Here is a 6455-nt window from a genome sequence, read left to right on the forward strand (position 1 = left end):
AGAGCAAGGAATAAAGGACGCACACCTGGCACTAAACCGTGCAGAATGGAAGAAGAGGACAGGGAGGGCCGACCCCAAGTAAATGGGATAAGGTCTGGGAAGAAGAAGAAGGAGACCACTAACAGTTTCACCTATGTTTAGCAAATAAACACATTGACTTTGATATAGCATTCGCTTCTGTCCGCGACTTCGTCTGTGTGGAATGATAGTTGATAAATACTATCCTAACATATGTAATTCCGTATAAGATGAATGAAGTGTAAGGAAAAAACGTGCCTCGGAAATCAAGAAAAAGTCATTCTCGAATAAATGGCGCCACAACTTTGGCCTATGCTCGGCTAGATGGCGTTGATGACACCCTTTTATATTTAACAATTTTAACACATATTCAGGGAAAGAACATGGGTCCAAGTCACATGGCGTTTAAAAAAAATTATATAATATAGTTTTAATCGTGTGTTAATTACTATGACAGTCTATCTATTCTTTTTGATCCTAACCCTAATACACAAAAAAAACACAAACAAGAGGAGACACAACCAGCAAGCATGGGAGCAAAACCATATTCATGCAACATATGCAAGAGAGACTTAACTAGATTAAACACTGAAGGAACATGAACGAATACACACTGGCGAGAAGCCGTATGCGTGCGAAATATGTAAAAAAGGTTTTCGACGATTAGATACTTTGAAAATTCATAAATTAGTTCACACAAAAGTCACACTGTATTCTTGTGAACAATGTGAAAAAAAATTATGCGATTGCCTAGTGAAAAGCCTCATGAAAATCCCGTTCAATCTTACACCAACGCACACTAATGAGAAATTTTCTTTAAGGAGACTTAAAGGCGCATAGAAAAATACATGCAGGAGAGAAGGCATATCAGTGTAAAATATGCGAGAAGAAATTTGCGCGTTTTCATACTTTAACGACATATAAATTAAGCCATGTGGAAGCAAAACCATATAACTGTGATGTATGTGAAAAATCGATATAAGGTCACTGTCAATGTCCGGAGCATGACACGGGGGAAAAAGACACGCTAGCAAAACCTTATTCCTGCGAAATGTGCAAAAGGGATTTTGTAACAATTAAAGATTTAAAGACCCATCTCAAAACGAGTGACAATCGGTGAGAAACCACACGAGTGCGACGTATGTCAAAAAAAGTATACACGTTTTGGTGATTTAAAGACACAAAGTGATTCATTCGGAAGTGAAACCGTTTCCTGCCGGTTTTGTGAACCGAAGTTTTAGATTAAGTTCTTTGAACACACAAATTCATTCACATAGGAGTAAAACCACACTCCTGCGAAATATGCAGACAAACTGTGAAAACAGTTTTGCAGGAAACTGTAAAAAGGAATATGCAGAAAGGAATTCGGATATGACGTTGTCACTAGCTTCGCAAAATAAGTACTTATTTATTGGAGATGTTTTATTATTATTAAAACGTTGGTGGCAAACAAGCACACCACCCGTGCGATGGTAAGCGGTTACCGTAGCCTATGGAGGCCTGTGGCGTCAGTAACAGTGATGTCGTCAACTTTCGCACGTGTCACCGTAGTGAAATAGGGGCCAGGCCTATGCCTTTGGGTCAAGCAAATTGGAGACTCCTGAAGCCCTGGATTTACCATAGCCGCTATACCTGCCATACTAGATCTACCTTTTGTAAGTATAATATTTAATGTTTCTGATCATTCTAATGCAATTATTGCTTGTTTACACTCTGGTAGTAACTTCACGAAAGCACCAACTGTACATAGTACACAAGATACAACTATTGATTGTTGATTCAAACATATTGATGCAGAGCATCAGGAAATTTACAACAGACTATTAAGTTTCTTAGAGAAACATTTATTCAAAATATAATAAAATACTAAAAATAAAAATATCTGTGCATATAACTCATAATTATGCTCTCACCAGGATTTGAGCCCAGGACCAACAGCTATGCAGGCAGGGTATCTCACCGCTTGGGCTAAACAGACTGTCAAATCAGAAAAGAAATATGTTTAGGTAACTATACAATAAAAAAACACATGTATAGTACTTAATGCTGTTAAATGCAGTTTATTCAGATAAACAGAAAAAAAAATGCCGCTCCGTGGAGCTCCGTCCCACCACCCGCCTCTTATAATATACAATAAACTGGAAATTAACTTAATTAGTGTCTTTTGACGCATGCTATACCCATATTAAAGATTCATTGATTGTAAAGTCACCATCAGATATATCAGAGCGGCCGAAGTACTCAAAAATGTCTGAACATGAACTCTAGCGCCATGACAATAGAGGCGTGTTTAGATGTTTGTGAGCACCTTGGCCGCTCCGATATATCTGATGGCGACTGTACTAGACGTGCAGTCTAAATATAAATTCGTGCTTCGAATTTGACAGCTAATAAAAGATGGCGCTGCACGGCGAACATTATGCGGTAACATTGTCAAAAGTTGACAGTTAGTAAAATGGCACTCTGTATTAAACAAAGTCAAAGCCATTTCAACAAAATCAATTATACACATCAATAAAATTAATTATACATTATTAGCAAGAGAAAACGTATACTCTCATAGGTACGCCATCATCAGCTGTCGAACTAGAAAGCACGTATTTTACACTTTATATCTCTACTACAATCAACTTTTCACTATCTTACCCTCCTAAGGCCCAACCATACAAATGAAAAACCCAAAACTTGCCACTGAAATTTGAACCTATAGTGCATGGAATTAGAGTTGATTTTTATTTGAACTAAAGAAATGCAACTCGGTTCTAATTGAATATGGCTTAAGTTTCATCGAACTGAAGAAGTACTATAGGTAGGACTTTGGGCCTTAGGAGGATAAACACTACTCCACAATGCTAACATAACAAGGATAGCCACAAGGTGCCATCACCGATCCGTCCAGATCTTACAAAAACGAGATGCAAAGTGTTCTACATAATTCGAGGTATAGCGCGTGCGGTGAGATCTGAACGCACCTATACGTTACTCGATATGTAAGGGTAATAGAGATGTGAAATTTAAAATTAAAATAATATAAATATTCTTTTCAAATTAAATTTCAAAGGGCATTGGGCAAAGTCGATATTCAGGTCGAACCATAATACTCACAATCGATATGTGATAACCCCGTAAGAGTGATAAGGATAGATATATGTAAAAAACAATAATGTTAGAGTAGGATAGCGCTTTAGAGAATAAAGAACACTTCCAATATGTCGTTGTTTCAATCAGCAAGTCCTTACAGATATATACAAATGCATGTACTTTCACAGTATGTAAGCATTAACATAGCTATAAGTACTTACTAACACAAGCTATATGAGTCTGTAAAGTTACTCGAAATAAAAATGATTTATTATTAGTATTGCAAGTCTAAAAAAAAAGGTATCAGAGCAGTCTTATGCCCTTCGTCGATGTGTATTAAAATTCAATACAATATGCTAACATGATTTGTCTTTTGACAGAAGGAATCAGAGTATAGTCAGACAAAGTGACACCACACTTTTACACCAGTAGCTGGGCACCTCATATAGCGGCGGTATCCATACAAAATAATACGGCTAAATATGGATGTACATAGTAGTATTTTACTTACATAATGTTTTTATGCGATAGGCCCCTAGTGGCTATTCTATAAAGATGAGATGACAATCGACAATTCCATATACAATACATTTTGTACAGACGTGATCCCTATACTTTGCAATTAAAATAAATATAATTCATTGGTCTTTTAAAACGAATGTATTCTATGATAGAACGTTTAAAATAGTAATAAAAGTGTACAACACCCAGAGGTTCTAGCACGCAAATACTTATGCGATAAATACGACAGTGAAAACCGGTACATTAAAAAATTTGTAAACATAGCAAAGCCATGTACATGAGACCGGATTTACACGATACATAGCGTCTAACGCATGTATAATATACGTAGGTAATATATAGCTACGGGCACATTAATTTCTAACGAATCTGCAAACGCGTGAAGGCATTTCCCGAGAAAAAGTGTATATTTTGACAGCTATTTTTGAGGTTTTTCTCACTCGATTTTTTTACTATTGGTATAGTCAGCAGCAATAGTTGCTAAGCGGGCCAGGTGTTCAAAATTATCTTGCGACTTTATTTTTAAGACGAGAATAAGAGCGCGTCAAGGTAATTTTGAACACTGTACCAGATTGCTTATGTAAAATGTCAGCAAAAAATGCATATAAAAACGTGTCGATATGGAATGCATACTTATATTTCATATTAAAATCAATAGTTAATCATGAGAAGAAAAATCACAAAAAAAATACTGGATAGGTACACTTTTTTTGGGAATCGCCCATAAAGGCTTCGTCTCGCGAATAATTTTGAGGTAGAGTTCAATTTCACTAAGTCGCGATCACAATAAATTATTCTAAAACATTAATAATACGGGTGCCTCTCATTTGAAAGTATCATCTTTTCGCATAATTCCCCCGTCTACAATATTGCAGAAAATATAACACGTGTTTCATGGAACCACTGACATATGGTATTTCAACTGTCAATTTATTTGTCCAATGTGTATTTGCGTCTCACATTTTGCTTAGTGAGAGTGAGAAGCAATGCACATTGGACCAATATATTGGACAGGTCATTACGTTTTAAACATTTACTAAATGGCACTGACACTGTGCCATATATTTAGCTGTAAATGGCAGTCATTGGAGCTTAAACAAATTAATTTCTATAAGAAAAGTTGCCTGTGAAATACAGGTCTGATTTATCATTTAAAAAAAATCGGCCAAGTGCGAGTCGGACTCGCGTACGAAGGGTTCCGTACCATTACGCAAAACACGGCAAAAAAATCACGTTTGTTGTATGGGAGCCCCACTTAAATATTTATTTTATTCTGTTTTTAGTATTTGTTGTTCCGGCAACAGAAATACATCATCTGTGAAATTTTCAACTGTCTAGCTATCACGGTTCATGAGATACCGCCTGGTGACAGACGGACAGAGGAGTCTTAGTTTCGTCTTAGTCTTAGGAGTTAGTTAGTAATAGTCCCGTTTTTACCCTTTGGGTACGGAACCCTAAAAATTATGCGAAAATAAAGATACTTCATAGTGATCGCAGACAACTGAGTTACAATACACAAAATCAATGTTTTCGTGGTCGTTATTTAAAATCTCAACTGCGTTCTGCGTGCGACTTTTTTTTTGCGTTCCTCTAAATTTGTCCATGAGCACCGAATTTCGGCGACTGGTAATTTGAAAATCTAAATTACCAGTCGCCAAAATTAACACGATCGAATTAATATGTTCCATTGTCTTAAAATAGAGATAATCCAGTGTTATGGATGTGTCAAACAGTAATTTTAAAACAAATATGACGACATTGAAATAATGTCAGCTGTCAAAAAAACATCCACGAAATCTTCGCACCATACAATAACTCGGTTGTCTATGGTATGGAGAGGATCCTAATAATACTCATTGCTTGATGCGGAAGCGTGTTTTTGCGTCGTCTCCGTCACTCGTTACTGCAGTGAGAAGGACACGATGTCTAGTTATGCGCGGTTGCTTCGTTCTGAAGAAAAAAAAAGAATTCATCACCAGTCTGTAGTCTGGACGCCATGATTATTTGAATTAAATCTAATCCTCCATTTTTCTATCCTCTGTATTTACGTTAGCTTTATTTACCTGTCCGTTCTCCGGCCGGTCGGCCCCGCTCAGCGGGTGCTGCTCGCTGAGCGCGCGGCACACGGGCAGCGGGGACTCGCTAGGCGGGTGCGGCTCACTCAGGGTACGCGCCACCTGTGGTGAAAATTATTGAAATCAAATTACTAATACTTTACTACCAATCGATATAAAGGCTGAAAAGTGAATGATCAAAATTAAAATCCTACAACAAGTTACAAGTAAATATTCTCAAAAATGGACGGCAAAGTCGACGTTGTTCAAAAGTAAGTCGCGAAGCGCGTAGTTTATAGCCAGTCAAAAAATTAAAAAGTGAAAAACATTTGTTATTTGTCGAGTTCCAAACTTTTTAAAAGTTGAAGTGGCCATATCAAATGAAGGCACAAGTCCATTAAACAGCCAAACAGATGATCAGTACTTATTATTATAATGTTGGTACCGCGACTATTTAGGTGTCTCAAATAGCTTGCCTCGTTCTCAGCAAAAAATACACTTCTATATTAAAATAAAATAAATAGAAAGGCGGCAAATCGTTTCAATTGTTTTTACTTTTTTCTGTGAAAATATATACATTAGAACTTTGCTTATGTAAAATATTTCCATAATATTTATAATACAAATATTTATTATGCCGATAGTGTAGAGTAGGCAGGCATAATACATACTAGGGGAGGGTCGGCCAGCATGGTCCACTCGGCGTCGGGGTCGGGCAGCCACTCCACGCAGGCCAGGAACTCGCGGCCCGAGAACCCCCCCGCCGCGTACAGCGCGCCG

At 37.3% G+C, this 6455-nt stretch overlaps 1 long non-coding RNA gene across 1 annotated transcript; it reads right to left on the minus strand.

Moving 5' to 3' along the window:
• Positions 1–2059: 2059 nt before the first annotated feature.
• On the minus strand, positions 2060–6455 carry LOC134751071 (uncharacterized). Its single transcript, XR_010128597.1, has 3 exons — positions 6347–6455; positions 5685–5798; positions 2060–5571 (listed from the first exon to the last, which is right to left on the minus strand). It is a non-coding gene; the product is annotated as an uncharacterized LOC134751071 (long non-coding RNA).

This window comes from Cydia strobilella, chromosome 21 (genome assembly GCF_947568885.1).
Source record: "Cydia strobilella chromosome 21, ilCydStro3.1, whole genome shotgun sequence".
Lineage (NCBI taxonomy): Eukaryota > Metazoa > Arthropoda > Insecta > Lepidoptera > Tortricidae > Cydia > Cydia strobilella.